The sequence below is a fragment of the Boleophthalmus pectinirostris genome, unplaced genomic scaffold, assembly GCF_026225935.1.
Source record: "Boleophthalmus pectinirostris isolate CB_2022bp ecotype Guang Dong unplaced genomic scaffold, ASM2622593v1 HiC_scaffold_1, whole genome shotgun sequence".
NCBI classification, from domain to species: domain Eukaryota; kingdom Metazoa; phylum Chordata; class Actinopteri; order Gobiiformes; family Gobiidae; genus Boleophthalmus; species Boleophthalmus pectinirostris.
The window spans coordinates 3,944,778-3,964,258 of record NW_026570970.1 but is presented as its reverse complement, the minus strand read 5'-3'; the positions used below and the strand labels follow the sequence as shown (position 1 = coordinate 3,964,258).

General features: G+C 41.2%; 2 long non-coding RNA genes across 3 annotated transcripts; both read left to right on the top strand.

Moving 5' to 3' along the window:
* The first annotated feature begins 1,684 nt into the window (after positions 1 to 1,684).
* Positions 1,685 to 14,784, top strand: LOC129408713 (uncharacterized). 2 transcript variants are annotated; one of them, XR_008632097.1, is made up of 3 exons: positions 1,951 to 2,208; positions 4,017 to 4,770; positions 4,826 to 14,784. It is a non-coding gene; the product is annotated as an uncharacterized LOC129408713 (long non-coding RNA). The 2 variants fall into 2 exon arrangements; XR_008632096.1 differs by having other exon boundaries at positions 1,685 to 2,208; positions 4,017 to 14,784.
* Positions 14,785 to 15,063: 279 nt separating this feature from the next.
* Positions 15,064 to 18,545, top strand: LOC129408719 (uncharacterized). The gene is made up of 4 exons (XR_008632099.1): positions 15,064 to 15,893; positions 17,107 to 18,175; positions 18,253 to 18,328; positions 18,480 to 18,545. It is a non-coding gene; the product is annotated as an uncharacterized LOC129408719 (long non-coding RNA).
* Positions 18,546 to 19,481: the final 936 nt, after the last annotated feature.

Here is a 19,481-nt window from a genome sequence, read left to right as displayed (position 1 = left end):
TTCCAGATCTAAACCAGGTCTAGAACAGGACTATTCCAGATCTAAACCAGGTCTAGAACAGGACTATTGAAGATCTAAACCAGGTCTAAACCAGGTCTAGAACAGGACTATTCCAGATCTAAACCAGGTCTAAACCAGGTCTAATCCAGGTCTAATCCAGGTCTAATCCAGGTCTAAACCAGGTCTAAACCAGGTCTAGAACAGGACTATTCCAGATCTAAACCAGGTCTAGAACAGGACTATTCCAAATCTAAACCAGGTCTAAGACAGGTCTAGAACAGGACTATTCCAGGTCTAAACCAGGTCTAAACCAGGTCTAGAACAGGACTATTCCAGGTCTAAACCAGGATTATTTCAGGTCTAAACCAGGTCTAAACCAGGTCTAAACAGGATATTTCAGATCTAAACCAGGTCTAAACCAGGTCTAAACCAGGATTATTTCAGGTCTAAACCAGGTCTAAACCAGGTCTAGAACAGGACTATTCCAGGTCTAAACCAGGATTATTTCAGGTCTAAACCAGGTCTAAACCAGGTCTAGAACAGGACTATTCCAGGTCTAAACCAGGTCTAAACCAGGTCTAGAACAGGACTATTCCAGGTCTAAACCAGGTCTAAACCAGGTCTAGAACAGGACTATTCCAGGTCTAAACCAGGTCTAAACCAGGTCTAGAACAGGACTATTCCAGGTCTAAACCAGGTTATTTCAGGTCTAAACCAGGTCTAAACCAGGTCTAAACCAGGATTATTTCAGATCTAAACAGGTCTAAACCAGGTCTAAACCAGGTCTAAACCAGATTATTTCAGGTCTAAACCAGGTCTAAAACCAGGTCTAGAACAGGACTATTCCAGGTCTAAACCAGGATTATTTCAGGTCTAAACCAGGTCTAAACCAGGTCTAGAACAGGACTATTCCAGGTCTAAACCAGGTCTAAAACCAGGTCTAGAACAGGACTATTCCAGGTCTAAACCAGGTCTAAACCAGGTCTAAACCAGGTCTAAACCAGGTCTAGAACAGGACTATTCCAGGTCTAAACCAGGTCTAAACCAGGTCTAGAACAGGACTATTCCAGGTCTAAACCAGGATTATTTCAGGTCTAAACCAGGTCTAAACCAGGTCTAAACCAGGATTATTTCAGATCTAAACCAGGTCTAAACCAGGTCTAAACCAGGATTATTTCAGGTCTAAACCAGGTCTAAACCAGGTCTAGAACAGGACTATTCCAGGTCTAAACCAGGATTATTTCAGGTCTAAACCAGGTCTAAACCAGGTCTAGAACAGGACTATTCCAGGTCTAAACCAGGTCTAAACCAGGTCTAGAACAGGACTATTCCAGGTCTAAACCAGGATTATTTCAGGTCTAAACCAGGTCTAAACCAGGTCTAGAACAGGACTATTCCAGGTCTAAACCAGGTCTAAACCAGGTCTAGAACAGGACTATTCCAGGTCTAAACCAGGATTATTTCAGGTCTAAACCAGGTCTAAACCAGGTCTAAACCAGGATTATTTCAGGTCTAAACCAGGTCTAAACCAGGTCTAGAACAGGACTATTCCAGGTCTAAACCAGGATTATTTCAGGTCTAAACCAGGTCTAAACCAGGATTATTTCAGGTCTAAACCAGGTCTAAACCAGGTCTAAAGTGGACTATGGTTTCCACTGTTGTTCTAAACACGAAAGGTCTTGAACGCTGCTCTAGTCTGTTTTGTTGCATTTTTATTAGTTAATAATAAAAAATATAAAATTATAAAATTAAAATATATTTACAGATCTTTTCTTTTCCCTCACGCACTGTCACTTTATTTACGTCGGCAGCGGAGGACGGTGCGCGTGTTGTAGTCCTTTCTCTGGGAGTTGTAGTTTTTACTGAACAGTTGTAGTTTCCTCCGCAGAGAAAACAGCTCCTTCTCCTCACTGCTCCTCGGTCCTAAACCAGGACTAAACCAAGTCTAAAACAGGACTAAACCAGGACTAAACCAGGACTAAACTAGGACTAAACCAGGTCTAAACCAGGTCCAAACCAGGTATTTGTGAGTCCAGTTTGTTGGTGTTAAAGTGTGGTCAGTGTCGCCCTCTAGTGGACAGTTGGAGTCTGGTTTCGTTTTCCTGGTTCTGAGTTGGGTTTCGTTTCTGTCAGGTTTGTGTGAGTCTTGGGCGCAGTTGAAAAGGGCTCAGGTCACTCGGGTCTCCTCACACCGGGTCAGCTTTGCTCGTGAGTATCTTTGCTTTTTTCTATTCTCCACAAATATAAAAAGTGAAGTCAGCAGTAAAATAAGTTTTGTGCTGGAGGGTTTGTCAAATGATTTTCTACATGAAGATGTTATTAAACCAGATCTAAACCAGGTCTAGAACAGGACTAAAACAGGTCTAGAACAGGACTAAACCAGGTCTAGAACAGGACTAAACCAGGACTAAACCAGATCTAAACCAGGTCTAGAACAGGACTAAACCAGGACTAAAACAGGTCTAAACCAGGACTAAACCAGGTCTAGAACAGGACTAAACCAGGTCTAGAACAGGACTAAACCAGGTCTAGAACAGGACTAAACCAGGTCTAGAACAGGACTAAACCAGGTCTAGAACAGGACTAAACCAGATCTAAACCAGATCTAAACCAGGTCTAAAACAGGACTAAACCAGGTCTAGAACAGGACTAAACCAGGTCTAGAACAGGACTAAACCAGATCTAAACCAGGACTAAACCAGGTCTAAACCAGGTCTAGAACAGGACTAAAACAGGTCTAAACCAGGTCTAGAACAGGACTAAACCAGATCTAAACCAGATCTAAACCAGGACTAAACCAGGTCTAAACCAGGTCTAGAACAGGACTAAACCAGGTCTAGAACAGGACTAAACCAGATCTAAACCAGGACTAAACCAGGTCTAAACCAGGTCTAGAACAGGACTAAACCAGGTCTAGAACAGGACTAAACCAGATCTAAACCAGGTCTAAACCAGGACTAAACAGGTCTAAAACCAGGTCTAGAACAGGATTAAACCAGGTCTAGAACAGGACTAAACCAGGTCTAAACCAGGTCTAAACCAGGTCTAGAACAGGACTAAACCAGGTCTAGAACAGGACTAAACCAGATCTAAACCAGGTCTAAACCAGGACTAAACCAGGTCTAAACCAGGTCTAGAACAGGACTAAACCAGGTCTAGAACAGGACTAAACCAGATCTAAACCAGGTCTAAAACAGGACTAAACCAGGACTAAACTAGGTCTAGAACAGGACTAAACCAGGTCTAGAACAGGACTAAACCAGGTCTAAACCAGGTCTAAACCAGGACTAAACCAGATCTAGAACAGGACTAAACCAGGTCTAAACCAGGTCTAAACCAGGACTAAACCAGGACTAAACTAGGTCTAGAACAGGACTAAACCAGGTCTAAACCAGGACTAAACCAGGTCTAGAACAGGACTAAACCAGGTCTAAACCAGGTCTAAACCAGGTCTAAACCAGGTCTAAACCAGGACTAAACCAGATCTAGAACAGGACTAAACCAGGTCTAAACCAGGTCTAAACCAGGACTAAACCAGGACTAAACCAGGTCTAGAACAGGATTAAACTGGATCTAAACCAGGTCTTTAACATGACTATTTCAGGTCTAATCTAGGTGTTAACCAGGTCTAGAACAGGACTAAACCAGGACTAAACCGGGTCTAAACCAGGTCTAGAACAGGACTACTCAAGGTCTAATCTAGGTCTATAACAAGGACTAAACCAGGACTAAACCAGGTCTAGAACAGGACTAAACCAGGTCTAATCCAGTACTAAACCAGGACTATAGCAGGACTAAACAAGGACTAAACCAGATCTAAACCAGGTCTGGAACAGGACTAAACCAGGTCTAATGTAGGTCTAAAAGTCTGTTGCATTTTTCTTAGTTGCCAAAAATATAAAATTATAGACACAACATGATTCTAGTCAAAATACTAATAAAAGTACTTAGATTTCTGAGGTGAAATAAAGTTTGTGTACAGATTATTCACACACAGTTTATTCTTTCTGTTGCAGTTGCAGTGTTCCAGACTCGAAGGTTCTGCTCGAGGAAGTGAAGGAACCCAAAAAAGCCCGTCTCACTGAAGCCGGTGCCACCGTCGAAGTCACAAGATCCACAAACACCTCAGATTTCAATGGAGAAACGCCGTACAGATCCAGAGGAAGAACCAGGTCGCTTGGGCAGAGCAGCGGCTGTGAGATCTTCTCTGAGGAACCCGGAACCTGAACCTGAAGCCACCGGAGCCAGGCCTAAGACCGGGCAGCCCTCCAGAAAATCCAGCTCCAAGTGTGAGGAGGTTACAGAAAAAAGTGAAAAGGAGAAAACCAAATTGCTCCTTTCTTGTTTTTACTGTAAGGGAGATCACGCCTTTCAAGAGTGTCTCCAGTTTGCACAAAATCCACAAGAACAAAAGCTGGAGTTCTTGAGAAAGGCCGGCCTCTGTTTCGGGTGTTTGGGTGAAGGTCATCGTTCACGAAACTGTCGCTCGAGAATCGTCTGCTCCATTTGCTCCAAGGACCATCCGAGAATTCTGCACAAAAAGACAATACACGAAACGATGAAGGAACTTTTGGAAAGTAATTTGGTATATATAGGGGGTAAAAAGTGAACACGAAAATGAAAACTCAACTTCTTTTGGCGCCCAAACCAAACAAACAAACAAATCATGACCATGATTATGAAAAGCAAATCAGAAATTACATAAAATGTTACAGGTATAATCTAGGACTAAACCAGATCTATAACAGGACTATCCTAGGTCTAAAGCAGGTCTAATCTAGGACTAAACCAGGTCTGTAACAGGACTTTCCTAGGTCTAAAGCAGGTCTAATCTAGAACTAAACCAGGCCTATAACAGGACTATTCTTGGTTTAATGTAAATCTAAACCAGGTCTATAACAGGACTAGTCCTGGTCTAATTTTGGTCTAAAAATGGTCTGTAACAGGACTATTTCAGGTCTAATCTAGGACTAAACCAGGCCTATTCCAGGTCTAAAGCAGGTCTAAATTAAGTCTATAACAAGACTAATGTCTAAGTCTAAACCAGGTCTGTAACAGGATTATTCCAGGTCTAATTTTGGTCTAAACTAGACTAATCTAGGACTATACCACGTCTATAACAGGACTATCCTAGGTCTAAACCAGGTCTAGAATAGGACTGTTCCAGGTCTAATTTTGGTCTAAAACAGGTCTATAAAAGAACAATTTCAGGTCTAATCTAGGACTAAACCAGGTCTATTGTAGGTCTAAATCAGGTCTATAACAAGACTAATCTTGGACTAAACCAGGTTTAGAACAGGACTGTTCCAGATCTAATTAAGGTCTAAACCAGGTCTATTCCAAACATCATCGTTATGAATGACCAATGCGAGCAGAATTTTCAGACTTTTTTAGTCTCTCTGGAGCATTCTAGCACCAAATCTTCACTGAACTTTCTTGGGGATCAATAAAGTAAATCTATCGATCTATTTATCTATCTGTCTATCTTCTGTATCTGCTTCATCTCTCCCTCCTCTGCGTGAGGGCGGAGTCTTGATGGAATCACCGCCTTTAAGGCAAATGAAGCCTCAGTTCTGAAGCCGGACTTTGCCAGAGTTTTCCGTCCTCTTCCGTGATGATCTTTAAAACATCAGAACTTTGAGCTCTCGAAATCTATTTCCTTGTTTTCTGCTGTCGGTCTCCTGCGTCTTTGAGGTTGGGGCACGGTTTAAACTTTTGAAACTGCAAACCCAAGAACCACAACCCTTTGGATTTGGATTGTGGACTGTTTATTGGGACCACTGACCTTCCATGAACGTCTAATATCTGCATGTGTAAGTCTTGCCATTTTTTTTTGTTATTTGCCATCTCAAGTCAAGTGAAGAATTATAGATCGTAGCTCCAAGTGCCTGGCTTTACCGCAGTAAACAAAGAGCCTCTATACTGAATCCTCCGTGGCGCCATTTTGTTTTGCATATCATTTGCTTTGTTGGGTGAACTGAAAAAACCCGATGAGTTTTTGGAATATAGACCAAGGTTTATTCTTGTTACAGCAGATATGGACAGGGTCTAGGCCTGTTTCGGCCAAAGCCCAACAGCCTCTCACCCCTGTCTCCTCCCGTCTCTTCCCATCTCCCTCCCCAGAGCCTTTGAGCTCTGAGTATTTATACAGAAATACAAGTCACATACATACATATCAATGCAGAGTGACTTGTTTGAGAGGCGGGTGCTTAATTAACATACAGTTGTTGATAACAAAAGGCTTCCTGAAGGCGGAGACAGTTGTGCCTGATGAACCTTTACACATGTTCATGACTGGTCTGGGTTTCAGGTAGAAATCACATTAATTTACACAAGACAGATTGAGAGAAATCTTTCCACAATCTAAATTTCTATCACACATTCTCCCTTTTGATTATTCATTAATCATACTTTATAAACAGTCATTGTCACACACATAATATGTGGAAAATTTAAAACAGTCCATGGAGTTAAAGTGAGTTCCATTAGTTGGAGGCAAATTCAACAGTTCACTTTTAAGGAGGATTGTTTTTGTTCAGTTTGTTCATTTCCAGTATGATTTGTAGTCACAAGTAGAATATCGCTTGTCCTCTGTCCCTTTGTCCTCCCTTTGACCACACATGGCTTTAGTCTCCCCACGCAGCTTGGCCTCTCTCTGAGCCACAGCTCGTCTCTTTGGTCCATGTGTCCATCTTCAGGGCTGTGGTTGAGCACGAGAGGAACAAGTCGAGTTTTGAAAAGTTGTGGATGGCTGAACTTTTGTGAAGTTTTTCTCCAGTGACAGTTGTAAAGCAGAAGGATGGTTAAATGATGCAGGTCTGATTCTGCGCAGGACAAGATACTTTTGTTTGGACCAGGTGGAACGTTATTTCCTGGCTTCAGACCATTCACTGTGGTGGTCTCTGTCTTGAAGGGTGTTGTCAGGTTACAGGTCTTGTAGTTGAAAAATGGAAAACAGTCTCTAAGTGATCTAAAACAAATTTTCTTATATTCCCCCCTTTGACACATTTATGTGTCAATTTTGTTCTACAGGCTTAGTTGACTTAGTTGTCTTCTACTGTAAGAAATTATGTTGGTTAAATTCCACTTCTGAAAGAAACATTTTGTTAAAACTTTTAGTGGTTAGTTGTTAATGTTGTTAGTCATAAGATGTTTGAAGAAAGGAAGAGAAAATTATGCAGCATCCATATTCCCTGTAACAAAAACTATAAAAAATTTAAATTATTAAAGAAATTCGCAGGTGCATAGTGGTCAAGGATGGTCAAGTCAGTCAAGTCAAGTTTGTTGTGATCACAAGTGGCTTTGATACGGCCTTCATTTTGTTTTTAAGAGAGCTCACCAAAATATACTGAATTTCTGGAGGAACCAATTACAACTACGGAGTTTTCTGGTACCAGCTGGACTTTTTTAGGACATCATTAAAAATCAATAAGCAAAACAAAACAAATATCATTAAAAAAGAAAATATAAAAAAAAAGTAACTCTAAAATGAGCAACCCAGTTAACTTGATCCTTGATCCTATCATTTTTCTTGCTGACACTGTTGACAACAGGCTCAAATGTTAAACACAGATTTTCTGACAATGCACAATTTACAATCATACATTTTGACTGTTCAGGTCCCAAGGACACTGAAACATATAGTCACACTCTGTATTTTAGCACAATTTTCTGTATGTAAATCTTTTTTTTTTTTTTTTCTTTTTTTTTTTTTTTTTTTTCAATTCTTTTTCTTTCTTTTTTTTTCAAATTTTTTTTCAATCTTTTCTTTTTCAATTTTTTTTTTTTTTTTTTAACATGTTGCAACAGTTCAACACATATGTAAGTTTACATTTGTCTTCAAACATTTTCCATTTACAATACATAATATCTCCATTCTTAACTGCTCCCTTGAATCTACTCTCCCTCATGAGAAAGTCTCAGCCCGTCTTTACACTCAACTACACAGGGAATTGCACCCTTTTGCCTTTTTCTAGTCAGTAACCCTAGATAGGAGTTTCACCTAGTGACTGTTCGGTAAAGAGCAGGGACTTTCACCCATTTGACTGTTCACTAGCTAGTTACTACTAGAGGGGAATTTCACCCAGTGACTGTTTGGTAGTTCGCTGTAGTGACTGTGCTTAGTTCTACTCTGGAGAATACATTCAAGTAGTCCAAATTCTAGATACTATGTAAAGCAAAATGTAACAAAACTAAACCCATGTTCATTAAAATACGAGGGCAAGTAAATCAGAAAGGGAAAAAAAAAAAAAAAAAAAAACATCAGTAGCCTTTAGATTACTTCCAAATGAAAATCATTAATGTCCCAGGAAGTTGGAGATGGATCATGTGCGGGGGTTGTGACTGGGTCACAGTCAGCACAGCAGGCGGTAGCGTCATCACAGGTTAGGGAAGAGGGTGGTGGCGTACTATAGTTCCATATTGGCTTTTGGGTCACAAGCTGACTTGGAGAAGATGGTGTAAATGCAGAGGGCTCATGGCGTAAAGAGCACTCTCGTCTCCAATGTCCAAGTTGACAACAGATAAAGCATGGTTCTTTGGAAAATCTTCTCTTGTTCTTTCGATTGGCTTTTCTCCTCTCTTTGTTCTGCTTACATGTTGGCTGAAGAGTCTTTAGTTGTTTCTGAAATCTTAAATCTAGTTGGTGATTTTCACTTTCATGTGTCTTATTGTACATAGTCACAGCTGCCATATGCAGTTCTTTCTGCATTCTCTCTTGCTTCATTACTTTCTTTCTCAGTAGCTGTTCATATGCATGTGTGGCATGTCTTTTCAGTTCAGTTAGGCGAGCAGCATTCCAGCCAATGCAAGTTTTCTTCACAGCTGAAGAAATGTCTGTTTTTAGTCCACTGATGAAGTAGTTACACAGGTATGTTTCCCAAACATCACGAGTCACACCTAAGTGATCAGGTCTTGTAAATCCACTGTGGGTGTTATACACTTCTGTTAAACGTGTGAGAAACGCTTCAGGGTCCTCAGCCTCTCTTTGTTTGCAGGATTGGATTTTGTCAGTATCGATGGAGGCAGGAAAGGCTTTGGTGATAGCTATGCAGATGTTGTTCACAGCTTCCCTATACAAAGCATTAGAGTCATGTTTCCAATCCACGTGATTGCATCGCAGTTCAATGTTCTGCAGTTGATCAGCTATTTTATGCCATTCTGTAGGTTTCATTTTCATGATCAACACTCTCCTCAGTTCACTCATAGTGGGCTTGAAGTCTTGACAAAACGTGTTTAGTTCTTTAGCAAAAGTCTGACCTGATGTTGTGGGATTGGGCAGATGTTGAGATGCTGCAGATATTTCAGAAGAAGTCCATGGACGGAAAACTAATGTTGGATTTTGTTGACCAGAGACTTCAACCATTGGCATAGTGAGCGTTGCTTGTTCAACATGGCGGTGTAGTCTCTGAGCAGTGGATGAAAAGTCCTGTTGTGATGGGGGTGGTGGAGCTTTGAGTTGTGAGAAGTTATTTGGTGAAGGATCAGACAGCAACTGTTGAGACAAAGAGTTCTGCGAGTGGGGCTGTTTCAATTCACACATTTCAGTTGCATCTTTAAAGAGAAGAGGTTGTTTGTACATAGATTTTCTTATTTTGCTCTCAGCTTCATCTTTCCACATTTTGACACAGTCCTTGTAATTTTCAATGTTGTCTAATTTTTTTATTAGAAATTTTACTTTTTCTTTCACTTCGACTTCAATCTCACATAACTTGTTTTCCAATGCCAGAACATTCTTTAAAGTGAATGCACCAAATTCTGAAGAATTCTTATCTCCATGTTTTCTTCTCAAAAAATCAACAATGGAACCTTCTGGTGGTGTATACTCCCTTGAAGTTTTGCTCCCCATTTTGTTTTTGCACTTGTAACTTCCAATAGCTTAGTTTCCGTGGCTTAAAAAAGAGCGGTCTAGAATGTCCCAAAGGTGAGGAAATTAAAAGCGGGGATGGTCTTTGTTGTTGACACTGTAGTTGCAGCATGATATTTTTGAGCCAAAATATTGAAAAAGGTCAATCAAGTAATTGAAATATGAGAATTTTGCTTTTGTGAGATTAATTTAAAAATCTATAGGAATAGGGTTAGAGTTTGGCATGTTTCAAAAAGTCCATTTAACTCCAATAGGAGGCATACTGTCCTTTGAACATTTCCAAGTGTTTGTAGATGAAGGTTTCCATTAAATTATCTTAAATGAAATAAAGTCTATTTTGCAAAAGCTCACCAAGCAAATCTTGTTCGAATCCAGCGGTGATGATCCAGGAGAGAAGCCAATGTCCATCCATGTCTTTCATTGCTCCATGCATCCGAGAAAAAACAAAAGCTGACAAAATTCCATTTGCGCTGTGTTCTGGACGGTCACTCGTGGATCCCGCTTCTTGACACCAAATTGTTGTGGCAAAAATTATATATCTCTTGAAGATAAATAATGAATCCATTTGCGAAGCCCGATGAGTTTTTGGAATATAGACCAAGGTTTATTCTTGTTACAGCAGATATGGACAGGGTCTAGGCCTGTTTCGGCCAAAGCCCAACAGCCTCTCACCCCTGTCTCCTCCCGTCTCTTCCCATCTCCCTCCCCAGAGCATTTGAGCTCTGAGTATTTATACAGAAATACAAGTCACATACATATCAAAGCAGAGTGACTTTGGTTTCAGAGGGTGGTACTAAATTAACATACAGTTGAGGACAACAAAAGGCTTCCTGAAGGCGGAGACAGTTGTGCCTGATGAACCTTTACACATGTTAATGACTGGTCTGGGTTTCAGGTAGAAATCACATTAATTTACACAAGACAGATTGAGAGAAATCTTTCCACAATCTAAATTTCTATCACAGGTGATTTGCATTTCGCCGGGGGGTAGCCTCTTAGAAGATGGCATTACGTGGAGGTTCACTTCGTGCTACATCGTCTTCAGTCCGCCTTAAAGACTTGGTCAGGAGAGACACCTTAAGGGAAAAGACGCTCACCGCGGAACACGAAAAGGCTCAGGTGGAACACAAACCCCTAGACCCACACCAAGCTGCCGGAGCCAGGCCCAAGTCCGGCAGACCCTTGAGACGATCCAGCTCCGTGACTTCGGACGAATGGAGGCGAGCGGAGGTCACAGAAAGCCAAACGGAGAAAACCAGAGACCAGAGGGCCGATTCAAAACAGACAAGAGCAGCGGCTGGGAGGTCTTCTGTGAGGAACCCTCCGCCTGAACCTGAACCAAAGCCCCCGCACCCACACCAAGCCGCCGGAGCCAGGCCTAAGACCGGCAGACCCTTAAGAAAATCCAGCTCCGTGACTTCAGAAGAACGGAAGTGTGAGGAGGTTACAGAGAGTCAAAAAGAGAAAACCAAAAGGCTCCAGAGAGAACAGAGAGCCGATTCCAAACAGACAAGAGAAGTGAACAGAGCTCTGAGCCCTCCGTGTTTGTACTGTAAGGGAGATCACGCCTTTCCAGAGTGTCTCCAGTTTGCAAAATATCCAGAAAGGCTAAGGTTGGAGGTCGTAAGAAATTCAGGCCTCTGTTTCGGGTGTTTGGGTCAAGGACATTTTTCAAGAGACTGTCCAGCAAGAATCGTCTGCTCCATTTGCTCCAAGGACCATCCTAGAATTCTGCACATAAAGACAAGAGACGAGATGTTTGAGGAGATGAAGGAAGGTTTGAAGTTTTTTGTCCTCTCTCGTCAACCAAACAAACCACGACCATGATTATTAAATGACAGTCAAAAATATATATAAAAAACCTTTCCTAACCTTAAAGGTGCGTAACTCTTCTGGAGAGGGTCCTCAACCTGTTTGTCTCCGTGAAGATGTCAACGGTTTAGTTTAAATTGTCCACAGTTTGGTTTTAAACTTTTCTGTCTTGTATTTATCCAACTACGGTGTTGTTTATATCCAAAAATATAAACGCCTCTCCACAAATCGAACCTGTGATTTGGATCGCAAGTCTTCGTGAAGGTTCATAGGTTTGTGTCCATTCTGTGGAACGTTCCAGACGCATCTTCATGGAGACCAGCAGGTGACGAACCCTCCACCACAAAAGATCCAAACTGCAGCTTTAACTACAGCCCTGGTCCTGAAAAGCAGGTCTAATCTAGGTCTAAACCAGGTCTGTAACAGAAATATTCCAGGTCTAATTTTGGTCTAAAAAAAAAAAAAAGGTCTATAACAGGACTATTTCAGGTCTAATCTAGGACTAAACCAGGCCTATTCCAGGTCTAAAGCAGATCTAAATCAGGTCTATAACCAGACAAATCTAGGACTAAACCAGGTCTATAACAGGACTATTCCAGGTCTAACCTAGGTCTAAACCAGGTCGATAACAGGACTATCCTAGGTCTAAAGAAAGTCTATAATCTAGGACTAAACCAGGTCTAGAACAGGACTATTCCAGGTCTAATCTAGGTCTAAACCAGGTCTAATCTTGGACTAAACCAGGACCTATTCCAGGTCTAAATCCTGTCTACATCAGGTCTATAACAAGATTAATCTAGGACTAAACCAGGTCTATAACAGGACTATTCCTGGTCTAATCTAGGACTAAACCAGGTCTATTCCAAACGTCATCACCAGGAATGACTAATCCTAGCAGACTTTTCAGATTTTTTTAGCACTAAGTCTAACTTTAACTCTAGATCTATTTATCTTTCTGTCTATCTTCTGTATCTGCTCCGTCTCTCCCTCCTCTGCATGAGGGCGGAGTCTTCCTGGAATCACCTCCTTTAAGGCAAATAAAGCCTCAGCTCCGAAGCCGGACTTTGCCAGAGTTTTCCGTCCTCTTCTTGATCTTCAAAACATCAGACAAACTTTGAGCTCTCGAAATCTATTTCTTTGTTTTCTGCTGTCGGTCTGCTGCGTCTTTGAGGTTGGGGCACGGTTTAAACTTTTCAAACTGCAAACCAAGAACCTCACAATGAATTTTAAACACGGAACTGTACTCTTTTCTTTGGATTGTGGACTGTTTTTTGGGGAAAACTAACCTTCCATGAACTTCTAATATCTGCATGTGTAAGTCTGGCCATTTTTTCATTATCCACCATCTCAATTCAAGCGAAGAATTATAAATCGTAGCTCCAAGTACAAACGTAGAGCCAACTGTACTGAATCCTCTGTGGCTCCTTTTCGTTTTGCATAGCATTTGCTTTGTTGGATCATTTGCATCAGCCGACGTCTTTAAAATGACATTGCGTGGAGGTTCACTTCGTGCCACGGCCTCTTCAGTCCGCTTCAAAGACGTGATCAGGAGAACCGCCTTCACAGAAAAGATGCTCACTGCAGAAAAGGCGCCGCAATCCTCGATCGACAAAGCAGAAGTTCCAAAAACCCTTCAGACGTCAATCGCGAAACTGCAAGTGTGTGAAGGTTCTGCCAAGGATGGAAAAGAAGATAAGCAAATAAACAAACCTGTGAGATCTTCTTTGAGGAACCCTCCGCCTGAACTTGAACCTGAACCTGAACCTGAACCTGAACACAAACCCCCAAACCCACACCAAGCCGCCGGAGCCAGGCCAAAGTCCGGCAAGACCCTTAAGACGATCCAGCTCCGTGACTTCAGAGGAATGGAGGCGAGCGGAGGTCACGGAAAGCCAAACGGAGAAAACCAAAACGCTCCCGAGAGAACAGAGAGCCGATTCTAAACAGACAAGAGCAGTGAACCGAGCCCTCAGCCCTCCGTGTTTGTACTGTAAGGGAAGTCACCCGTTTAAAGAGTGTGTGCAGTTCGCGAAACATCCTCACGACCTGAAGCTGGAAGTCTTAAAAAAGGCGGGCCTCTGTTTTGCGTGTTTGGGTGAAGCTCATTTTCCAAAAAGCTGTCACTCTAGACTTCGCTGCCCCTTCTGCTTCAGGGATCACCCTAAAATCCTTCACATACAGTCGCTGGACGAGTGGATCAAGGAGCTGTTCAAAGAAAACAAAGAGCTCACAGTGGGTAAACTGTTTAACATGAGACGGAGCTGCGACTTGGTGTGAGCTCCAGAAAGAAAACTGAACTGGACTACATTTTGGACAGTTTCATATAATATTACTACATCCCAGAGCAAGATGCATTCTTACAAGGGATGTGACAATATCCAACTCTCCTGTTACGATATTATCACAGTTATTGTATTGTATTATTGTGTTGTGTCAGTCATGTGATTTAATGTTTTGGTGGCCGTACTAGAGGTCAAGACTGGGATTATTCAGTTTATTACAATATAATCATGGTGACTTTAAACAGCGCAAACGACATAAAACTGTCTGAAATCACCGTCATTAGAAAAAATATAAATCTAAAGTCGTCCTCCTGGGTTGTGGAATAGATCTAATTCCGATGAAGCTTTGTCAGTCTAATCAACGCTCGCTCTGTGCCCGACCTTTAGTCTCCAGATATTTACAACGACTTCATTCATTCGACATCGTCCTGCACCAACTGAAAATCTACACAGAGTTAGAGGATTATAAATATTTTGTAGTGGGACGCGTGAGATCTTTGTTGATCACCAAACGTCACATCTGTTCCTGAAAACAGTCAGGGGAAGTAGAATGGGGGTCAAAATCAGAGCCGGAGCGACCGTTTATTTTGTTTTGAACAGTTAATTTTTATGGAAACTGCTGTAACTTTTCATCATTCTAAAACGATGTGAATATAAGAAAAATAACCAATCATCTGTGTCTCTGATAGGTAACCTGCTGATCCTTGTATAGTGTAAACAAATAAAACTTTTTGTGCTCTGTATTGTACAAAACTCGTCTGTGTAGCAGCTGCTTTGTAAATTGTCTCTAAGCATCAACTTATTAAAGGCCTCAGTGTGACTCTGCATTGTTCTTGTTCTTAACCTGTTACCATCCACCTAATTTTGGCGTGTGCACAATAGCACTACATACCCAAATGCCATAGCTTATTAAAAGAAAACCTTAGAACCCACATGCTTGTGTGAGGCACCATTTTAAAGCTTAGACCTTCTAGTTTCTGTAGATATGTACATGAAGACTGTGAGTGCTGCCTAACCTACAGTACAGTCAATTAAATATTGTATTTTTTGCTTCGAAAAAAAAAATTAAAAATAAATAAAGGCCTTTAGCTTGGTCATACTTCATGCTAGGCATTTGTGACTCACTACACTCATTGTTCAAGTTGTTGGCAACAACTGTGTAGAATTTCAGATCTCTAGGACAAAGGGTTTTGATGCTGTGAGCCTTTGTGTAAACAAAATGACAATTCGGCACAAGATTGCCAAATTTGTGCCAAAATAATAATAATAATAAAAAAAGAATAATAATAATAATTGTTATTATTATAATACTACTTCTTCTGAGCTTTAGGCATGTTTTCTCAAGAAAAAAAAACTAAAAGTAGCCAAAATTGTCTTCCAAGCGTCAGATCTGTCCACTATGGCCCCTCCCCCACTGCTTCTCTGTGTCTCTGTTGCTCTTGTAAACACAGCGTCTGTTTCAAAGACTGTCTGCATGCCCCACCCACCGTTTGAAAGCTCTGGTGATAGGTTAAAACAATATGTCAATCACTGGAAGATCCAATGACTGAAGAGATTTCCCGTAAACAAACTGATGACGCGTGCGTAAAGCCAGGAAGTACGTGGGTGCGTTAGCTTCTTCAGCGGCTTGTCCCAGCTAAACCCCGGCACCGACAACAGCGGGGAGGGTCTCATTTTGAAGCTAAGAGTGTGAGGAAAACAAGCGTACCCAAGAGCGCCAAGAGAAACGGAACTCAGAGAGGGAGAAGGCAACATATTTTCATTCACGCATTCATCCATTCATACGGACGAGGATTTTCTGGATTATTTACCCACATGGAATTATTTTATGGAAAAAACAACTTGATATTCTTTTTCTGTGGATTATTACGGACTTATTGAGTACAACTTTTCATGGATTGAACGCGTGTTGGACCGACAGAACCGGCTCAAAGGTAAGAAACGCGTATCTTATTCTTTGATTATGATGTGAATTTTTAAGTTATAGAGTTTTGGGCTCGTTGTACGGCATAAAATGAATGATATGGTTGTTTTATTGATAAATTAACCTTTCAAATGATGTATGGCCAGTAGTGAAAACAATAATGAAGGTGAATATACAGAGTGAACATTTTTTATTGGAAAATCGCTCGTCGGCGGGCGGGTGACTCAAAACAGCAAAGGCGTCCTCTTTCTGTCCAATCACAGCTCTGAATCCAGTGACGTTGTTGCTGCTAAAGGTCCTGGTGACACCAACTCAAAATCTGAGTGGTTGTAGCAACATGGACATTTCATGGACATTTATTTTGTGTTCGCGTTCCTGCAGAACGGATCATATATATATATATATATATATATATATATATATATATATATATATATATATATATATATCCATGTTCCACACCTGCCATACCTGTGAACTGGACTTTGCATTGATGCAGCGACAACAATCCCATCTGCACTTTATACTGTATCTACCTCTGCTGTTTTGTCATGTTGTTGTATATATAAATTAAAATTTGAAAAAGAAATTCAAAGCCGGGTTTCAAATCAAATATGTATTAGAGCTGGCGTGCTGGCTACAGGCTATGGAGACTTTATTTATTTAAAATATATATATTATTTTATATTCTGCTTGTTCTGGATTCAATGTTTAAGTGAAACTATTATTAATGATTTATTTTAATAAGAAAAGGTTTATCATTACATAAATTGAAAGAAGAGCAAAAATATGCTGATAATTTTCAATAAACATTTAGTTTGGCCCACGACTTAGTCCCAGTGTTTTAATTTTGGCCTCTGTGAATTTGAGTTTGACACTCCTGACCTAATGAAACAATGATCTAATGAAATAAATAATCTTCCAGACTCTTTTCGCTTCTGATCCGGTAAATCAGGGGTCTCAAACTCAAATTACCTGGGGGCCACATTAGATAAAGTCTGAGTGAGGCTGGGCCGCATTGAGTAATCGATAAATCGATAAATAACGGTTGCACGGGAAAAAAAGAGAGAGAAAGAACAACACGCAACACACTTTCTTAATCTTTAATAACAGTTCAGAACATGAAAATGTATTCAGAACGCAAGTTTAAACTAATACGTCTACTCTTCTTCTTTTGCCTACTTCTTGCTGGTTGAAACCTGGCTACACTTCATCTTGTACAGCTGAGAGATATTTGACTTGCAGGAGGAAGCAGATCCTCAGGATAGATTGAAGATGCTCATCAGTGAGCCTTGACCTGTAGTTTGATGGTGCTTTCACACACTTTCACACTGGTGTGAACGCGAACCCGGGTCCAAACCACAGACAGCAGGTCCAAACGAACTATTCGAAATGCATCATGGGAGAAACGCGTCTCCTTTGCCTGTAATGACGCTGTACGACTCCAGCGCAGTAACAGATTGTTGTCCACACACAGCCGCGATTCATTTTCGAATTATTTTACCAACAATGGCCAATACAGAGAATGTAACACACGAAGATCAGAGCAAGAACCAATGTGTGAACGTGTGGCTCCAGAGTGAGTCAAAAATGGGGGTGTGTACTTCTGTTCAGGACCTGCACAGAGGACCCGGTGTTCCCCGTGATCATGTAGGAACCACACTGAAAAAACGGTCCGAGAGGGGTTGCTCAAATTGCAAAAACAAATTTGACAACAATAACATCACTTTTTTACGTTTCTCTGTCCAGCATGTTTAAATCTTACAAACATCGCTTGATTGTGGCCGATGTGAGACCTGCATGTTTTAATCAGGTTGAGGAAGCATGACTATTATAATCTGTGGTGAGGATCCTTCCTCTGGAATTCTCCTCCCCAAAACTTTTGGAGGGAAAATTCAGATGTAGCAGGACACAGGACAGATCCAGGAGCAGAGACACACAGTGTGGAGCAGGAGGATTATGAAGCTGATCTGGAGGTGAGACTTTTCAAAGATTTTATTATGTACTTCTCCAGCCTAGAATGTCTTCACTGTTAAAACATGTTTGTGGTGTTTTATTTGAAATTAGAGTTAATGTAAGGACAGCTTGAAACAAATAGTCTTTGACTGTCCATCTACAAGAGTGTGACACTTGTACTCAGAGTTGAATGTGTTTGTTCCAGAGTCGTGTACAAACACAGAGACGTCCAGGTTCTGCTGCAGCTGTGGGGAAGTTCATGAATGTTATAGCTGATGTTTCAGAAAAAAGGAAGATGTTTGAGAACCAACAAACCACAGAGCACAGATGAACAAAGTAAGTAAACCAACTAAAATTATTTTTAATTTTTTCAAAATGAACTTCCTATTGAAACTGTTATCGTGCTTCTACAGGGTGATGTGGCATTAGGAGACTTTATACCAGATGCCCTCCCTGTTACTGTGTTTAGAGGAAGAAAAGCAGCACATGGTGAGTTTTGTTTCTGCAGATACACTTCTAATGTTCTTGTTCTTCTGTTCTGGTCCATTATTGTAGTAATAATTGCTATAAGTGTATTTAAACATGTACAACAGAGTAGATCATCAGAATGTGATCATCATGTGTGATTCTGTGTCCACAGAGACCAGAGCTTCACTGGAATAAATCTTCACACTGTCCAACTCCAAACTGTGTGTCTCTGTCCCTGTGTGTTTGATTCTGTTTAAGACAAAACAGAACTGTGGAAAACTAAAGACTGTTTTTGTATTCTTTTACAGAATTAGATCAATTAAATTAAATTATACATACTTACATACATACATTTCATGATAAGGTAACATAAGATAAATGTACATATTCAGCATGATTTGTTCAAATTTCATCAACATGAAAAAGTGAAGTTCATGTTCCGAGAAAAATATGTGTAGAGGGTTCGAAAAAAGTTTCAAAGCCCAAACATAATTTTATTGCACGCAACCGCTTTCCATAACTTTTTTACGCAAATCCAGCAACTTTTTTTTTTCAGTGCAGTATTTGTTATTTTCGGCTTTAATTTTCACCTTTTAAAAATGTCCTGCTTTTAGCCTCGTGTGAGAAATACAGTCGGACTAGATCCAAACCAGAGTCCCGAACCAGCAGGAGCAGCTCCGGTTCTGCGGGGAGTGAAAAGCGCTTTTCCCGGGAAGAACCAAATGCGGACACCAACTAAACTGGATTCACGCTTCTGTCCGGATGCTTTGCACCACCTCGGAACCAGCCGCGGTTCTTGAGCGCGGAGGACAGGAGCAGCACAGACCTGTAGTCCACAGCGCATTCTCACTTTCCCCGCACGGAACCAGCGCGCAGACGGCGGAACGTTCCCGCTCAGACCCAGTCATTGCGCATTGGTCTTGCTCGCCACCGTCTGGAACCAGCACATGGAGGACAGAGCCTCCGGACCATCTGACCAACGCGCTTGTAGGACGACCGACCGAGCATGCGCACTAGTGCTCTTTTCTCCCGCGGGCACACGCGAATGCACGCGACCGCACGCACGGTGCGCGGGCTCGTGTGTCATGTGATCGCTTTGACCAATCAGAGCGAGAGGATCTAAAGCTAACGAATATAAACTGTTTTTTTTAAGACAACTGAAGGATTTTGAGCT